We start from the raw sequence: 19,775 nt of genomic DNA, 5'->3' as shown, positions 1-19,775 counted from the left end.
CTTTTGTAAATGACTGGTCTAGGAAACTCTGCCCTTGTCCTTGTGACAACACTGCTTCACAATCTACAATGCATGTTGTTTTATTCTGTAAATTTTATGTTAAAGAAAGAGCTAGATGGATTAAGCCTATTTTAAAGCAGGGAGGCTGGCAGCAATGTCGTCCAGCATTTCTTTTTTTTAAATTATTGGACAATGTGTACTGTATTGGAGCTAGGACGGGGCTCTTGAAGAGAATAATGAGGAAAAGAAAAAGCTTAACCTGTTAATCCCTATGCTGTAAAATTATGTACAATTAGAATAGCTATATTTTATCAAGATATTTTAATGCAATTTTTAAATGACCTGATTTTATTGAATTTTGTGCTTTTATGATTTTATTATCTTTTAAAATCGAATAAAGCATTAAAAAAAAAAAATAGAGTTAGTATATTATTGATTGATATTTGGCTGTAATTTTTACAATATCAGTGTACTCAAATATTGTGAGTTTAGTTATTTTTGTCATTTTATATATTTATTTATAGGTAATATTATTTTTGTTTACAATATTTTTGTGATTATGTATTGCTTTCAGTGAAATTATGTTATTGAGCCTCCTAAATGGCAATGGGGCACGGCTCAAGGTATGTAAATATTAAAACAAGTATATTTAAAGTTTAACATGTCCTGGCAGTGAAAATCCTACAACGTCACCTTTCACTGTGGTAAGGCTTGCTCTCCCATAGGAAAACAATGGGTTAAGTTATAACAATTTATAATGCTTACCTTCAGTTTTGGAGCAGCTGGATCCATTATTTAAGGTACTGATGAGGAATACTCTCCTAACTCAATTATATGCAGCTTTAACGATTTTGTTTGTGTCAGCCGAAGATACATTTTAAGAATGTGGATATCCCATATTTAGATACATATTGCTTCTATAATATCAGCCCTGATGAAGTCGAGACATAACATGCTATTTGATGAAATACGTGTTGGCTGACAGTCTAAGTTGTATTACTGCTATTTCTTGGATTTACAGAAACTTTCCCTTTGGCTTGAATTGATTAATTGAATTAAAAAGTACTAATAATATACGACCCTTGGATTGGACATCTAACTCTGTTTTAAACTTCAAGCGCTCTAAACTTTAGCTTACAGTGACTTACCCCTTTTGGAGGGTTCAACATGGGGTTGTAATGGTAGCAGACCATACCTCTAAAGTACAAACAACCTATGATGCAAATGTCTACTCTTTTCCTTTAATATATTGGCCTCTTATTGTTTACCATTATTTAAAGACTCATTTTATTAGTAACTTTAAATCCAACCTAATATTCAGGTTGACTTTTATATGACTGTTCTAAAAATAATACCTTTGGAAAGGAGACGTTCTCTGCCTAAGCCATATGGGCCTTCTGCTAGTATCCAGTGTCACCAGACTGTTAAAGGCTTGTTGTGGTGATATGTGAGTTGCTCCCGGACAGTGTGCAAGGAAATAGGTGTGTAGAAGTGTTTTTTCTTTCTTGAGTAGGCTGGTATAGGGGCTTGCACCTAGCTACTTCCTGAGCTTCAAACAGTACCTACCCTGTCAATGGCAAATGAGACTAACACCTAGGATTGCCTCCGTTTGTCTTCCTAATTAACTTGGCTCCAAACAAGTGGGATATGAGATCTACCCCAGAACTGGTTTGGATTGACTACCATGGAGTGCTTGCCTATTATCATAACCACACCTCTGGGTTGGCACAGGGAGCTATGATGAGGGGGATAAGGGTCCTGCCATGTTGAATTCAGATAGAAAAGGCCATTGTGGGATTGTTTAAAGTAAAAAAACACTGGAAGGTCCTTTAAAGGGAGTATGGCCACTCCTGAGACCTTTTGGCCTATTGGTTATGGAGTAGCCAGGAGATTCCCCCAACCACAGTGGGCATGAAAATGGCATCCCTAGTACACCTCTCAGAAAGCTCCTGGACCTGTAAAGAATTAGAAGGACTGCCCTGCTGTCTGAAGAACCTGAAGGAAGACTGCATCTGCTTCCCTTGAACCCAGGTGCCCTCTAAAGATCAGTTGGATAACCTCCTGTTTGAGCTACTGCGACACAACAAGCTTTCAGAGGCTTTTCCTGTAACTGCCCAGCTGAGCAGTTTCAACCAGACCCACCCTGGATCCTGCTGCTGGCCTCGGCTGGAGTGAGTTTTTACCCCCATGTCCTCATATCCTGGTACCTTGGCTGGTGTCACATTGTACTCCTCCTAAAGATTCCTTAAACATTGGGCTTAAAATATTTTGCCAACTTTTTGCTTTTAGGACCAATGGTGGACCAGGTGCAACCTGCCAAACTGATTCTATGAAGGTGCATCACTACTGGGCCAAAGATTCAGGTTGCTTCTGCTATGTTCTTCTCCACAGCAGCAAACTTGATATAGTGGGACTTCGCAGAGAAGGTGTACAAACCTGGTCTCCCTGTATCCAACCTGTGCCTTATTGTGGTCGGTCTTAACATTTGACTTTGTCAAACACAACCAGATGACCGGGTCGGTGAATAATGCCTTTTTACACTATTTTTAACCTTAAATTTGTAAAATCATAATTCTGGTTCTATTTTGTCATTTTTGTGCCATTTTATTTATTAAAATGACCTATTATTACCTAAATTGGTTTAAGGATTGTTTTTGTGTTGTGTTTTCACTCTATTACTGTTTGAGTATTGCATAAATGCTTTACAAAGTGCCACTAAGGTAAGCCTGCTTTTCTACCAAGCTACCAGAGGGTTAAGCAGATGTTTATTTTGTGACTTTTGTGGCTCACCCTGACAAGGACTGAGATTATTATTTAAGGTGGGTTCTTAGCCCCCTCAACTTAGAGAGACATGAGATTGTCTCAGCTGTCAAAGCTCTGAAGCAGATACAACACACATTTTGTGACCTGCTCAATCATTTCATATTGGTTTAAGTCTTTGATCAAATTAACCACTTTTTGAAGATATATTCTTGCCTGGAACCTAAGACTATTATTATTCACCCAGTATTCACTCTAATCTAGCTGATGTATTTTTCTTTGCTATTACAACTGCAAGGCTTGTGATAGTACAGGCATGTTTTAGAAGGAGGCTCCTGACCATCTAGCATGGTGAAACGAATTTGTATTTCTTTGAGAATTAGAATTGTCTGTAATATGTAATATTCCTAGATGAGTAAGCGGAAAAGAGTTTGGGAGTTTTTTTTCCAGTCTTACATCTGGGTACACATTTGATACTTAAAGGGATACTGTTTAATTCCAATTACCTGCATTTTTAAGCCATAATGACTGAAGCATTTTGGCTGATAATTTCACATTAGGGATGACATTCATTATTCATTATATTATTTTTATGATTTTATTCAGAAACGTTCTATTCTGATTTTGTAATGTATTGATGAATTGCTTCTTAATAAAAAAAGAAAACTACTTAAAGCTGTGGATTCCGGCAAAGCAAAAAGCAAACATTTGTACTTTTTTGCATCATTTTTTAACACACACAGATGTGCTGCAGAGAAGCATCTTACCACTTTGTTGGCCTCCGTTGTCTACAAATTGTGGTGAGGAGGAGTGAGAGCCAGATTTTTAACAAAGCAAGGGGCATTTGTAAAAAATAGCGGTTGCCTTACAGGGGTGAGCTGATGGGAGTCCTTGCTGTGCATCTTTTATGTTTCCCATTCTACATAGAGTTTGTTTACAGTTCTTAATGAGCTCTTCTGTTGTCATCAGTGGAGTCCCTTGTAATGCATACATTTTAATGCCCCCTGAGCAGTGAAAAAGTACACCCTGCCAAACAGCTGCCAAGGTGTGTCTCTTAAAGGGAACAAAGCTCACGGCACACTTTTCCACTCACATTCATAGTGATCATCTAACATTTCCTTGCGTCAATATGAAGGCAGCATGGGCATAGTGAATCACCCACTATACCAACTGCAGCAGGGGTCACAATAACTTAATTTTATGGCCCATTATTGTCATTTATCTGTAATTTGAAGGTTACAAGATACATGCTGAAGCTAATAAATATTGAAGGAAAGAAGGCACTTAAAAAAGCTGTTGGGTGAAATTAAATGAAAAAAAAAACATTTTTTTTCGCTGGAGACGAATGCGGACAAACAGAGAAAGCCCTGTGGTTAGAAGCAGTTGTTAAAGAGCAGTGTTTTTAGGAGTTTCCGGAAGGGCAGCAGCTTAGGCTCTACCCGTATGCGTGGGGGAAGAGCGTTCCATAACTTGGCGGAGTTATAGTAAAAGGAGCATCATCACATCTAGCTCTCTTTATTCTAGGGAGTAGGGCGAGGGAAGAGGATGCCAATCTAAGGTTTCTGCTAGGTTGATAAGGGGTTATCATAGATTGGCTGACTGCTGGGCCATTCCTCCAGAAGGTCTTATGAGCAATACACATGGCTTTTAATCGGATTCTCTTTCCCCAACAGGCAGCCAGTGAAGGCTCCTCAGTGCAGGTTTTGCGGATTGCCGGTGAGGGGTCTGGAGGAGCAGGCGAGCTGCGCAGTTTTGAATGATCTGGAGCTTGTGTGTAGTGGATTGAGGAGCTCCTTAATAAAGGGCGTTCCCATAGTCTAAGCGGGATAGAATGAGAGCCTGGATCATGATTCTTTTTGCCTGAAATGGGAGAAGAGGAAGTATTTTGCGTAGCATCCTCAGCAGGCCATAGCAAGTGGCCGATAGTTTTGATGCTTTGTAGTTGAAGCTAAGGGAGCTGTCCAACCAGATGCAGAGGCTTTTAATCTGGTCTTTGGGGACTGGAGCAGGGCCAAGGCATTTCGGCCAAAGTAGCTCAGGATTAAAAGAAAGAGAGTTACCGAGGAGCATAAGCTCGGTCTTGTCCCCATTGAGTTTTAGGCAAGAGACGTCCATCCATTTCGTTACCTCCTCTAGGCAACTTCCTAGGTCACTTGGTGACTTCTCGGGGTGGTTTAATGCCACCACGAGCTGAGTGTCATCAGCGTAAGTAATAATTTTTATGCCAAATGGACGGACAATCTCTGCCAAAGGACTCATATAAACATTGAACAGCAGCGTGGGGCTCAGGGCGGAGCCCTGAGGCACACTACAGCTGAGGGGCATATGTTTGGATACCACATCTCCTCCAAAGACCTGAAAAGATCGTTCTCCTTGGAAGGACTGTATGCAGGTGATGGCACTGCCTGTCACTCCCAGACTCCTGAGTCTAAGGATCAGTATTTTGTGGTTGACAGTATCAAATGCAACACTGAGGTCAAGAAGAATGATCGCTGCAGTGCCCCCTTGATCCAAGATCCTCCTAGCCTCCTTGGTTACTGCAAGAAGGGCGGTTTCGGTCCCATGTCGGGGACGGAAGCCGGTCTGTAAAGGATGAAGTAAATTGTTGGATTCTAGAAACTCTACCAGAACCGAGTTGACGTGCTTTTCCAAAAGTTTGCTCAACCTTGGAAGGAGGGAGATAGGACGGTAGTTGCCCAAGTTGTCCTGGTCAAGGTTGGGTTTCTTTAAGAGAGCCTTTACCATTGCGCATATCCATACAGGGGGGACCACTCCAGAGGAAATGGAGGCATTGAGCAGGACTACTGGGAGGATGTTCCCTATGACTGGGGTCAAAGCACGGGGAGGCGCAGGGTCTGAGGGGGAGCCCGATTTTACCCGGGCCATGATAGGATCTAGAGTTGCAAGGGCCAAAGGAGGGAGGAGCTCCAGTACAACTTGAGTTCCACATCCTGATACATTAGTGGGAACTAGGGTTTGTAGGATCTGAGTGGGCAGAAAAGTTAAGGATATATTTTGTATTTTCTGGTGAAAAACTCAGCCAGGTTGTTACAACGGGTATGGGCATCGTCCATGATAGGTTGTTTCTGGGGCAGTTTTAAAAGGGTTCTGGCAATCCGGAAGATTTCCTTAGGGGAGTTAGAGGCTGAGTTAATTTCTTCCTCATAGAAGGATGCTTGGGCGGCTTTGATTTCGCCTTTATAAGTTCTTATTGCCTGCATATATTCAGATTTGCTGGATTCTGCATAGTTCTGTCTCCACTTCCTCTCTAACCTTTTGCAGCGTTGTTTGAGTTCCTGTAACTTCGGAGAGTACAATGAGCAAATCTTTGACCTACATTTTTGCTGGGTAGGTCTCTTGGGAAGTATGTCATCTAGGGAGCTCTGAATCCAGTAGTTACATTTCCTATTGGCCGAGATAGGGTTTGGGTCCCTGCATTACCGGGTGGCATCCAGAACTGAGATCCATTGTTCTGTAGGAAGCATAGACCAGTTACGTGAGGCAAAGGAGTGCCAAAGAGGCCAAACAGGTGACAGAAAGAAAAACAATTATGGCCACCACAAAAAGGTGAGAGGCTAATGGAGTGAGAGAACAAGAAAGAGAAAATAAGACTGCAATTTAGGAAAAATGGTCAGAATAAAAGTAAGGACGGCTGAAATAAGGCACAGATTAACAAACATTGGCAAAGCTAATAGGTCTCGCCTTGGAGACTATTGCCCCTGGTTTTTCCTTTTGTTCCTGTGGATTGGAATTATTTGGTGTGGAGTGAAATTATTTGGTGTGTGATGCAATTGTGTGGCATTGAATTATTTTGTATGGTATAGAGTGCAATTATGTGGACTGTAAATATGTGGGATGGAGTGGATTGATGTGGAGTGGTATTAAAGAGTGAGATGGATTTGAATTATATTTTGTGAGGTTGAATTATGTTTTGTTGAGTAAAATTATGTTTTGTTGGGTGGAATTATATTGTATGGGGTCGGGTGGAATTATGTGGTGTGGAATTGTGTAGTACAGATTTATGTTGTGTCAAGTGGAATTATGTGGAGTTCAATTGTGTGGTGTGGAACTGTGTGGTGTTGAGAGGAAATATCATCACTGGGATTATGTGACATGGAGCAGAATTGAAATTTGTTGAGTGCAATTATGTGGTGTGGAGTGGAACTATGTGGGTTGGAATTATGTGGCATGTAATTATGTGGAGTTGAGTTCTGTGGTATGAAAGGGAGTGGAATAATATGTTATGGAGTAGATGTATGAGGTGAGGAGTTGACATGTATGTAATGTAAATATGTGGCATGGTGCAGAGTTTAATTATGTGGAGTGTAATTATGTTGCATGGTGTGGATGAATGTGGAGTGGCATTGTGTGGTATGTAGTGTCATGTAATTATGTACAAAGAACAATTGATGGACAGAATGCTGAACAATGTCAAATATTCACCCCTGTATGGAGATCTGGGCCAACATCCATGTTTTTTTCCTCCCCATGCCATTCCAGTGTAAGCCCAGACATATGCAAATCAGTCTTGACCCTGCTCCCCATGTGAACAATCCAGCCCAACAGCCAGGCTAGATTCTCACATTATATGGCATCATATTGAATTACATTGTGTATTGCAATTATGTGGTGTTAGGTGAGATTATGTAGGTTGGAGTGGAATTGTGTGTTGTGAAACTGTGTTTCATGGAATTGTTTGGCAGTTGGTGAGTGGAGTTATGTGTAGTGGAATTATGTGACACGGTGTACAGGAATTATGTGGCTAGTAATTATGTGGTATTGAGTATAGTGGAATTACGTGAAGTGGTACTGTGTGTCATGGAGTGGAATTATGTGGAGTGGTATTGTGTGGTGACGTGGCATGAGTGGAGTAGAATTAGTTAGCATGATGTGGAAGTATGTCATGTGGATTGGATGTATGTGGTGTGTAGTGCAACTATGTGTTGTGAAGTGAAAATATGTTTTTTGGTGTGCAATTATGTGGTCTGGAGTGGAAATATTCAGCATTGTGTGGAGTGTATTATATGGAGTGTTGCTAAGTAGTGTGGAGTGGATTTATGTGAAGTCTAATCATATGGTAAGGACTGGAGTGAAATTATGTTGAGTTGAATTATGTGGAGTGTAATTATTTTGCATGGTGTGGAATCATGTGTACTTATGTGACATGGTATGAAGTAAAATTATGTGGAGTGAAATTATGTGACTTGGAATGTAGTTGAAATTTGTGGATTGTAACTATGTGTTTTGGAGCTGAGTGGATATATGTGGAGTGCAATTATGTAGCATGGAGTGAAATTATGTGTAGTGGAATTATCCGGAGTTGAAATGTTTTGTGTGGAGTGTAATTATGTGGAGTGGAGCGGAATTATGTTGTGTGGAGTGGTATTGTGTGAAGTGGAATTATGTGGCATGGAGTGGAAATATGTGGTGTTGAATTTGTTGGATTGTAATTATGTGACATGGAGTGGAATGATGTGGAGTGGAATTGGTTGGAACTGAATTGTGTAGCATGGAATTGTGAGATGTTGAAATGTCTAGTGTGTAGTGGAATAATGCAGTGTGAATTTGTGTATTGTGGTACTGCATGGCACTTAACTGTGTGGTGTTGTGTTGAATTATGCAGAGTTGAATTATGTTGAATGTAATTGTGTGGCATGGAGTGGGGTTGAATTAAGTGCAATGGCATGTTTTGGCATGGAGTGGAATTATGTTGAGTGGATGAGGTGAGGGGCAGGAGAAGAAGAAAGAACGAGGGGCAGAAGGGGTGGATGCAAATGCATGTTTCCCAGTGCCAAAAGAAATACCATCAGCATTGTAAACATATTTTTCTGCCATCTGATATCAGCAAACAAGCCAGGGTAGAGAATTTGGCATAATGGCTAAAGCTAAGAAATTTGCAGTGGGGAAACAAGGTTTGAGTCTCTGCACCAGTTCAACATCCAGTGACTCTGGGCGAATCACTCAATCTTCCTGTGCCCTACACAAAATATATGTGTGTTTGCGTAGAGTGCTCCAACACCTTCGGTTCAAGTTTGCGCTATATAAAAGTTGAAGCAAAAGTCAAAGGATGGTACAAAGGCATCTGGTCTCCTGGCTCATGTATTGTGCTGGGTTAGGGCACAGCAATGAGAGGGAGGGAGGGGGATCATCCACCAGGACGAAGCAGATGACAGAGCCAGCTATGAAAGATGCACTCTGCAGAGTGACTCAACAAAAACAAAAAAAGCACGAGCAGAGTAAGGACACAAGTACTAGGGACATGCTCTAGGGGATGGTCACATGCGAGGGAAGTGTGGACCACAGAGCTGACCACAAGGAAGCAAGCAATTGAGAGCTGCTTTGAAACCCACCAATGGTAAGTAATGAGAGGGCTCCAAGGCCACTAACAGTAAACAATATGTCTTGAAGCGACAGAGCATGCGATATCTATGCGATGCCTAAAAAGCTAAGCCTTCCTCCTTCCAGTGGCAAGGTGTGAAGGGACTCCAAAGGGTGCTCATAGGGCATTGTGCCCTGTGTATGAGTTGAAACCCCTTAACCCAGCTCTTCAGGAAGGCCGACGTGTTGCAGCAATTATCATTATCAATTCTTTAAAAATACATAAAGTGGCCTTTGTCCCCCCCAAGAATATTACCACATGCTACTGGCACCCAAACCGTATCATGGTACAATTTGCTGTCCCCTCAGTGTTGACTGTAGTGTCAACACCACAGTCCACACTAAGGGCACTCCCCTTACTGTTGACTGTAGTGTTGACACCGCAGTCAACACTGAGAGGAGCGCAAATTGTGCACTGCATGTACCATGATGCAAAGGAGCAAACTTTTCTGGTTATGATGTATTGTCTGGCCATACCCTTTTCCCTCCCCAAACTGTTTTTCATGACCTCCTCTACCATTTATTACTCATTCCTAATGTTCCCTTTTGTTGGAAAGTATGGCCATTGCCAAGGAGTACGGTCCGGGTGCAGACATAAAATTAGGCGATTTCTGTGAATACCAAAAATCGTAAGTGCCTTCCGTGAATACCAGAAGTAGTACGTTTAGGATTCTGTCTCCGATTATTTCTGTGAATCGGCCCCATGAAGTTTGTGCGCTAAGTGCACTGTAATATTCTGAGTGACCACGTCAGTTAAACCAGTGTAATAAACACATTTACTTCCCATCACAGCTGACCGTATTACTTGCCTCCCTTGTCCACTTCATTGCTGAGCCCGTGGTGCACACGCGGAGTATGTTTGAAGCTGATTCGCTGACATCGGACATGGCAGTTACTAAGTACTGCTTTGCTCGTCCCATCTTATGTGCTTGGCTTGAGATAAAAACAACTTTGCAAACAAGTAATAATCCCGGAGCTATTCTGAAACCAAGAGGCCTGTGCCAGCGCCAAGGCTGGCCCATGCCAGCCCTTAGGCTGACCTGTGCCAGAGCTGGAGTGGTTGTGGCACGGTAAAACAGCCAGTGCTGGAGATTAGAAAGCCTGTGCTGAGGGATCTGCTGCAAGAGAGAGGAAGCTGAGTTAAAACTAGGAGAGGGGCAGGAGCAAAGACAACATGAGGAGCACTCAGAGAGAGGAGCAGATCACAGACATGTGCAAAGGCAATGAGATGCAGGGGGCAAGTATAAAAAAGGTCACGGGCCCACTGAATGTAAAAAAAAAAAATGCACTGAAGACTCGATAAATAAACCCCAAAGTAATGACACATGTAAAAGGGGCAGGCGCCAGGAAAGTCAAAACACACTCGATGGCAGGACAAAACGAGCAAATATCGAAAGGAACATTAAACAACAAATGGAATGTGGTGGGATTGGTCTGACCCCACAGAGAGATTACTGCATGCCTCGCAGAGCCTGACTCTAGGCTTCACCTAAAAATGGAAGGAAAGGAGGTGGAAAGAAAAAGAAAATGAGAAAGTAAGATAAAAATAGAGGGAAATAAAGTAGGAAAGAGAAAGAAGGGTAGCAGGAATGAAGGGAAGTAACATTGAAATAATAAAAGATATATATAGGAAGGGAAAGAAAAAAGCAGAAAAACAAAGTGAAAAATTTAAAAAGAAATATGGAAAAGCAGAGTGAGAGGCAGGGAAGGAAAAAGAAGGATGGGCAATGAAAAGAAGAAAAGAAAAAGAGAAGGAAAGAATTAAAGAACGAAAGAACGAAAGAAAAAATGAAAAGAAGAAGAGTGGGAAGGGCTGGAAGAATGCGAGTAAGGAATTAAAAGAATGAATGAGGAAAGAGACAAAGGAAGGAAAGATGGAGGGAAGGAAAGTAAAGGAAATATGGAGGGGTAGAAAGGTAGCTAGAAGAGATGGAAGAAAAGGAGAATGGACAGAAGGAAAGCAGGAAAGCAGGATAGAAATAAATAAAAGGGTCTGGGAAGAAGCATAGAAAGAATACCACAGTAGAAAAAAAGTATGATATAACGAAGGAAAGGTAAAAATGTAAAAGGTATGAATGAATGATGGAAAGAAATAGAAAAGGAAGCAATCAATGAAGAATAAACGGGAAGAAAGGCCATAGAAGATAAGATCGCATAAACGAAAGAAGGCAGGAAGAATCGAAAGAAGGACAGACTTGAAAACATGCAGGTGTTTGGCCAAAATATTTTAAAATTGCGCTGTAAAAGCATCATTTTGCACATTTTTTTCCGCAGTGGATGAGAAACAGTTCTCAGAGACCTACATAAAAATGGTTGAGAGCTATCTCATTGTGGTTCAAAGTATGGGCGGCATTTTTTCCTGGCTATTTCCTTGGCATTTAGCTGTCTAGGTGATAGCATGTTATCAATACTTTTAAAAGGGCCATTCAGAAGTACTATAGACAAACTGTGGGTTTAGAGTTAGCCCTCTTCAATCAACCAAACAATCGGGATTTGCAAAGCACGGCAGCATCACGGCCCGAGAGATCCTGCTGCCTGATCTCCTATTAGAAAATCCAGGTCATCAGGTCCTTTCAGAACTGCTTGCCCAGGGGCTGTCATGTAGTTTTGAGGGTTTGCCATTCTCCTACTTGGCTTTCATCATTGTGTGGTAAGTTACATTGTTGCATTATTATTCCCATTATGGCTTGATGTTGGACTTACATGTGTTCCTTTGCGCCTCAACTTTTCTTCCCCTCAAATGGCTGTCTTTAATTTTATGCTCCCCATGTTGTTCCCGACCTGTGCTTTCCTCACTTGCCTTAAGTTTCTGCCATCTCTCACTTTTTCTTTGCCCTCCATCATCCCCTTATTGCTTCATGTGCCTTTTCCACCAATCATCCACCTCCATTGCCTCCACTTCTTTCTCTGCCTTCTCTGTTGTAAAAAAAGATGCTGAACGGGCTTGATTCGATGTAGCATAATTTTCTGGCACCACATATGGAAGTTCATCTGCTTCAGAAAAAGAAAAGCAGCCATCATATGGCGCACAGCAGGGACCTTGTATTTTATCACATTAGTATCCTCGGCATGTGTATCTCGATTGTGTGTTGGCAAGCAGAGCTCTGCACTAACCCCACCCCTTCTCGTCCATCTGCTTCATCCTTTTCTCTGTGAGCGAAGTGAAGCAGTAGCACTAATTCATTTTTTTCAATACATTTTATTGAGTCAAGTACAAAAACATTAACAATAACATTGCAGAAAATGAGATATTCAGTTGTGATTACAGACATATAATCAACATTATATTTATAAATTCATATAAAATATATAAATGAGTTAGTCAGATATGGCAATGTAGTATCAAAAACACACATTATGAAAAAAGAAAAGAAGAAAATGAAGAGAAGACGGAGGCGAGCCGGAAGGATAAAAGGGGAGAATCAAGTGGAAGCCATAGAAAGAAACAGAAAAAGTGAGAAACCACAGCAATTAGAAGATAAAATAAGTAGATATCTTAATAAATAAAACAGGTAGTACAATAGACATTTAGGAAGGAGGTGAAAAATCAATTTCCTTAGCAATGTGTGACAAATAGTTACTGTTGGAATTGGCCCTTTTGGCAGGTTCACCACGAAACTTTTTGCGTTCTCCTAGCCTTTTTCTGTAACCTGGTGTTGGTGATTTTAGGCCTCTGAGCACTTTACCACTGGGGTCCAGTGTAAAGTGCGTGCGCTCTCGGTGTATGTGTGGTGAGATGGGCCTGCCCTCCCATAGGAATGCATGGGGGAAATGTGTGTCCCTGGTAGTTCCTGGTATGAGAGGAGTGCAGGGGCGAGTTTAGTATGTATGAACTCGTGAGGATAAATGCTGCGCAATGGTGTGCGCAGATTTATGGTGACTGGTGGAGAAATGCCACTTTTAGAAGTTGGCATTTCTGTGTACTGTGTGTCTGCCTGCCTGATGTGAATTGCATGTCTGGCTTGTGAGTGACAGGTGTTGGATGATGTGGGTGGCTCCAGGAGCCAGGATGGGTCTGCCCGGTGGTGAATAGGGAGATCTGCATGTAGATGAGAGGGAGGAGTTGCACCTGGGACCTGAATAGGGCTGTGCCTTCCCTCCACAATGCTGGCTCCACCTCCTGTGGCGCGTCTGATGTCCCTGGCCTGTCCACTGAAAGAGAGAGCCCCGCGGTGGTGGCTGAAGTGGAGAAAAGCCCCGGGTCCCAGGAGGGGGCGCGGGTGAAGAGTGCAGGCAGCGCCGGCCTCCCAGGAGTCCAGGGAAGACCCGCTAGAGAAGTGCTGCCACCGTGAGGAGGAGCCCCCGCCAGAAGAGAGCAGAGAAGAGTGCTGTGAATCGGGGTTGAAGGACTGCAGGATGCTAAAGAGCAGGGCCCCAGTGATGTCATTGAAGAAGGTAGGAAATTTCAGAGTGGGTGAAGTCCAGCATCCATGCCCAGGAAGGGCTTGGCATTTATCGCCTTTGGCTCGACATTACTCTTGTTGAATCCCGCTTGGTTAAGATTTTGAAACTTTAACGAAAGTTGGAACCAATTGGTGATTCAATGTAGAATGCTCCAGCTTGGCTCAGATCAAGGTCTCCCACTGGTTCTTCAGAAGGAAAGTTGCCAAAAAGCTTCTAATTCCTAGCTTTTGCATTTAGGACAGGGGGACTATATTCAAACAAAAGCCAAGGGTTCCAGAACCTTAGGACAGAGGAACAGCATCTGGGGGTCAGGATTCACTCCAACAGAAGTCACCAGCTGAATCGAGGGCAGGCCCAGTTGCAACTGGCCAGTTAGGCTCTTTCAGGATAGCAGTCTGCTTGCTGCTATTATGTCCCTATTACTCAACAAGAGGTCAGCCAACTGACCCTTTGAGTCAATTTCTTAGTCCTTGATATTAGTGGAGCGACTCTTAGGGTTCTCCATACAGCTCATTACAGCAAGTGTAGTATTTCTTCTATCATGCAAAGGTCCAGAGGTGTTCTAAAGATGGTGCCCAGGGGTCATGTTATGCCTGGAATTAGCCTATAGGTGGCCCCACCCTGACCAATAGGGAAAATATTTCCAGGGGTAACCCTACACACTTTTGCTGTAGTTCCATTGTGCCCTACTGCCAACAATCCCATAGTGCCCCTCTCTCCCTAAAGCGAAGATGGCAGAAAATTTCCTCCCCAGTACAGAGGTCCTGTGTCTGCCCTAGAGGCACAGCCAGGGAAATGAACAAGCCCTCCTCTGTCATTACTCAAAAATGGTCCTTGGGGCAGCTCCTCTCCCAATGGGAATGGTGCCTGGCTGGCTAGCAGGCTAACAGGATAAAAGAGGGGACAGGCGCAAGTGTGTTATGCATCTGCCAGTGACACGATATGCCTCCTTTGAGTTAGTTAAATTCCTGGGCAGCACCTCAATGGCTATTCTGTCTGGGGAAAGTCCCCCACTCTCCCTTTGTCTCAGCTCTGGGAGACACTTAACACCAAAACCAAGGAGCCATTCACCTCTCAGGTGAAAGTTGGAAGCCCAGGCAAATTGGCTTCTACAAACTTTAGGTAGGCTAAAGGTCAAAATTTTAAAGTACATTTTTGAAAATATCTGTTAAAAAGCTGACTTTACCATTGAATTGGATTTGTAATAAGTATTTTAAAAAGTCAAAGAACTAGCTTTTTATCTGGTTCCTAGCCAAAGAGAGCATTATTTAATTTTAACATTAACTCCTAATGATTTCCTCTGGAACAGTTACCCCTGCTTCAGTGAAAATATAATTGTAGGCCTGTTTTACTTCCAGATTTTACATGTTCTGCTCTTACATACCATGTACTATGTCCTAGGGGCACTAAATCCTAAATTATGAGCGACTTATTAATATTTAAAAGTAGGATTTGGGCCTGTAGAAAGGGGTTATTTTGAGAGGTTGAATTAGCAGTTTAAACCTGCACAGCCAGGCTGCTGGAAGCAGGCCTATATTCATGTCTTGCATGGTCACTTTAGTGATGGCATAATATGTTCTGCAGTTCACTAGTGACTTTGAACTTACAGGCCTTGGGTACAGTCAGTATCATATACTATAGACTTATTTGTAAGTTAAATATGCCAATTAGGAGTGTAGCCTAATTTGGGTTAATGTTTTAGGCATCAGAGCACATGCACTGGGGACTGTTTAGCAACTAACAACAGCATCAGTCCAACTAGAGTGATAATGCCAAAATTTTTTTTTTTTTACAATCAGGTAAAATTAATCCACTTTACACACAAAAGGCACATAAAATGTAAATTCATCCATGTGCTGTGCCAGCAAATGCCATTATGGTGTGACCCCCAACACTGTTGCACATCTGGACCGGATGGATTAATGGGTGAGTGACAGCTTACATGAATGAATTATTGCTCTAATGAACCAATGGATAAATGACCCAATAGATATTTCACAGGATTGAATAAATTAGTGAATTACTAAACAATTAACCAGCTAATAAATAGACAAACACATTAATCAAAATATACACAGATGGTATAGCAAAGGTATGCTAAGCAAGTCACCTCAATGCACAGCAGGTTTGAATGATTGGGTGTAGCCGCATCAGCTATCAAATAATGTGAGCTAGTCATGGGGGTCTCAGTTATGGAAAGTGCTATTTAAGGGAATTTCCAGCCAGGACTAGCAGTGATCTAGTGGGTAGAGCTGCCTTTCTGGTTTAGACCACTACACTAGTAGGCAAATTTACTAAACTTTCACGTAACGCAGGGCAGCAAGCAAAGTTGTTGTGCTGCTTTGCATGGAAGGGAGTGTGCAGACATTCTTCATATTTGCATAGATACAGAGCATCTATGCTCTCTCCTTGCGCTGGCACACTTTGTGCAGCCAAGCGCCAGCACAGGCACCTGCCTGTGTTAAAGGTAGGTTAATTTTTGTGCAAGACGAGATACCTTTCTCCACAAAAACTATTCTAAGAGGTATTTTCCTTTTTCTATGCGTGCTGCAGGATGCTTAACACGTGAACGTGGAAATACCCAGGAGAAGTAAATATATTTCTCCTTGTTATGCCCCTTCCCAAGGTTTACAAGTCTTTATAAATCTGGGAATGCTCCAAAATACATGGGTGGATGCATGGGAACGCCGATTTTCCACCCACGGAATGCCTCCTAAGTTAAAATGTAATGTAACGCGGCACAAGCAGCTGCCTTACATTTCTTTGCAAAGCCAAATATTACTAAAGACATTACATTGACTTTGTGTTGCCTTGCATGATGCAAGGACAATGCAAAGGCTTCATAAATATGGGCCTAAGAGACTTAGCTCTTAGAGTGTGTCAATCTGGGAATGTGGGCATTCTGGGAGTGGGTGAAATTATGGGGAGGCTATACGTCTAGGGCAGTGGATTTCACGTTAGTTGGACTGACAGACTGAAAGAGTGAGTGGCACTATGGTAGAGAAACTATTCTGAGTGTGGTGTCAGTCTAGATATCCAACATACCCTCCCGTGTGACAACGGACTCTACACATATGCATAACATAGGCCACGGTGTTGCCAGAGTTTAGTTTGGGAGAGTGAGTGTCAGCCTGGGGAAAGTGACAATAAGTGCAAGTCTACTATGATACTAGGATCACTTGCACCGCTCTGTGGGTAATCAATGTGACCCAGGCATGGGTGCACCCATTGGTAGTGCTGCAGTTGTAGTGATATCTGGCTCATGGGTCTTCTGCACCCCAAATTAAGATTTTTTTTTATCTCTGACCTTGGGGGCTTTGGTTCCATTTTTCTTTGCTTTCATTAGGGTTCATGCCTCCTTACTTTGCCACCACATGAGGCCACCACAAATATTGTTGTAACCATCACTTGTTAATTCTCTCTGCCCTCAATAATTATTAGAACCCATGCTGTGACTAACACTTGTTTCATTGTTATATGCCAGTCTTACACAGTGATAAACAACAGATGCCGCACAAACATGAAAGAACAACCAAGTTCAGTGTAGGTGCAAAACCTATAGAACTGTCACTGTTGTTAGTGCTCACGGGCAATGATTCCAGAACAAAATAGCAACCATCTACAGAAACTTTGATTCCCAGCCCACTGACCGCCTCAGCATCTCATTGACCACTGCCACCAACCACCCACTCACCACATGAGAACAGCTCAGGACACTGAACACAAATACTCCAATGCACTCCATCCACTCAGGAGAACCCACCAACCCATAGCCTCACCGACTTTTCAACCTTGGAAGAAATGAGATCAGCTGTCAGCTCACCGCCATCCTCAACACCTCCATCACCACAGCCCCCTTTCTTGATTCTTGGAAACAGACAGAGGTCAGGCCCCTCCTAAAAAAACTCTCTGCAGACCCTAGCAAGTTCCAGAACTGCCATTCCATCTCACTGCTCCAGGTTCCAGCTAAAGTCCTGGAGTAGGCCATCAACCTCTAATTCACCAAACACTTGGAGAGAAACAACCTTCTGGGCCCTTCCCAATCTGGATTCAGAGCTAGTCACAGCACCGAGACAGCCCTGATTGCTGCAACAGACGGCATTTGCATCCTACTCAACAGAGGAGAATCAGCTGCCCTGATCCTGCTCGACCTCTCTGCATCCTTCGACACCGTCTCCCAGCACACACTCATTGACCGACTGAACCAGATCGGAATCACAGACGATGAGCTGAAATGGATGACATCCTTTCTCATGGGGCACACCCAGAGAGTTTGTCTCCCTCCCTTCACGTCTCAACTCAAGTGCAACCTTTGTAGCGTTCCTCAAAGCTCATCGCACAGTCCTCCAACCCTCTTTAACATCTAAATGATACCACTCGCGGACATCGTCAGAACCCATGACATGAACAGTGTCTCCTACACCGACATCCAACTCATCCTCTTGCTCTCAGTGGACCCTGCCATGACAAAGACCAACTTCCACAACTGTCTGAAGAACGTCTCAGCCTGGATGAAGAACAACTGCCTAAAGCTCAACACGGATAAACCAGAAGTACTAATCTTCAGCAGACACATCTACCTCTGGAACGACTCCTTGTGGCCATCGGAACTCGGACCCACACCCAATCCGAAAGACTGCGCCGCAACCTCAGCATCATCCTGGACAGTGAACTCTCCATGAAACATCAGGTCAATTCTGTCCCCTCAGCCTGCTTCCACACTCTTCGCATGCTCCGCAAAGTTTTCAAGTGGCTCCTCATCAGCACCAGGGAAATGCACTCTGTGCAGGCACCGCCACCAAACTCATGAGCAGACTCCAGACAATCCAGAATGCAGCAGCCATACTGATCCTCAACTTGCCAAAGAGGACCCACATCTTTCACTACCTGAAAGACCTCCACTGGCTCCTCATCCAGGATAGATGCCAATACAAGTTCTGGACAAATGCCTACAAAGCCCTCCGTGACCAAGGAATTTCCGGCTACCTGTCAGGAACCTTCACTCCGCTTACCTTGTCCTCAAACAGATACCATGCATCTGCCGCTACCGGATGCTCCTTCTCCCACCTCACTGCCAAGTCTTGGAACACCCTTCCCCTCTACCTCCATACATCAACCACGCTGACCCACTTCAGGAAGGGACTCAAGACCTCAGTTATAAACTAACACATCAGCACAGCACCTGGATACCCTCTTGAGGGATAAGAAGTCCAATATACGTTACTGCCTGACTGCCTAATGAGTCATCAGATTATGAATTTTATGTATTTGTAACACAGATCCTGTACTATTAGTGGACAGCTAATTTAAAGAAATGGAGCGCTGGTCACACAGAACGTGGCCTGCATGGTCAGGCTGCTCTGAGAGGACAATTCATCCGTAAAGGACTTTACATTGTTGTGCATGTAATGCTATGTGTCTTTTTTGACCATCTGCATCCTTCAGCAAACCACTTTGTTACATATGTTCTTCCATGTGCAATATTCAAGCACTGTAAATAGTCTTCTGCTTTTTTAATGTCTTTTTTGACTGTTCTCAAAACCGCACGATAATTTGAGTAATGCTTGGCATGAGAATGAAATTAAGTTCAGCTGATTGTTTCCATTCTCCTTTTTTTTAATCTCAGATACATCACCTCTCGTGGAATCCTCATGTACCTTCCCCTATCGTATCCCCTTCTCACCATCCTAATTGTAACCCTACATGTTCTATGGTAAGTCAAATGTTTTATTTCTCCCCCCTGCCTCACTCCTTTACTGTAGGTTGTTACGTTATTCAGTCCGTCAAATGGTATGTCTGTCTTGCGTAAAATGTGTTCTTTCTCAATGAACCTCTCATTCTTATGTTTTAATACCTAATATCACTTTTTTGCCCTGAAGCCACTCTTGCAAGCCTTTTTCAGGTGCTCCAATGTCCCTCTACCTCTCGGGGTATTCCTTCTCTCTTTTGCTTCCTTTAGCTCTTGTGGACTCCAGTCCCTGCATTGCAACACCGATGCATACACAACTTCCAGAGGTCATCTTCCTCCGTCTTTGTTTCTTTCCTTTTACTATCCTGTTTCTCGCCACTTTCTTTGCTTTTGAAAAATTGATATGCCTAGTTTTTTCCTTGTTATACCAGTTGTATATTAATATTTCTTGCTATGCAACTTAGAACAGTTACTTGGAAAGTCAAGGGGCTTAAACACCTTTTAAATGTCAGCGTGTCTTATCTCACCTAGCTCGTTTGAAATG

Source organism: Triturus cristatus, chromosome 6 (genome assembly GCF_964204655.1).
Source record: "Triturus cristatus chromosome 6, aTriCri1.1, whole genome shotgun sequence".
NCBI classification, from domain to species: Eukaryota; Metazoa; Chordata; class Amphibia; order Caudata; family Salamandridae; genus Triturus; species Triturus cristatus.
Note: the sequence above shows the minus strand (reverse complement) of the source record.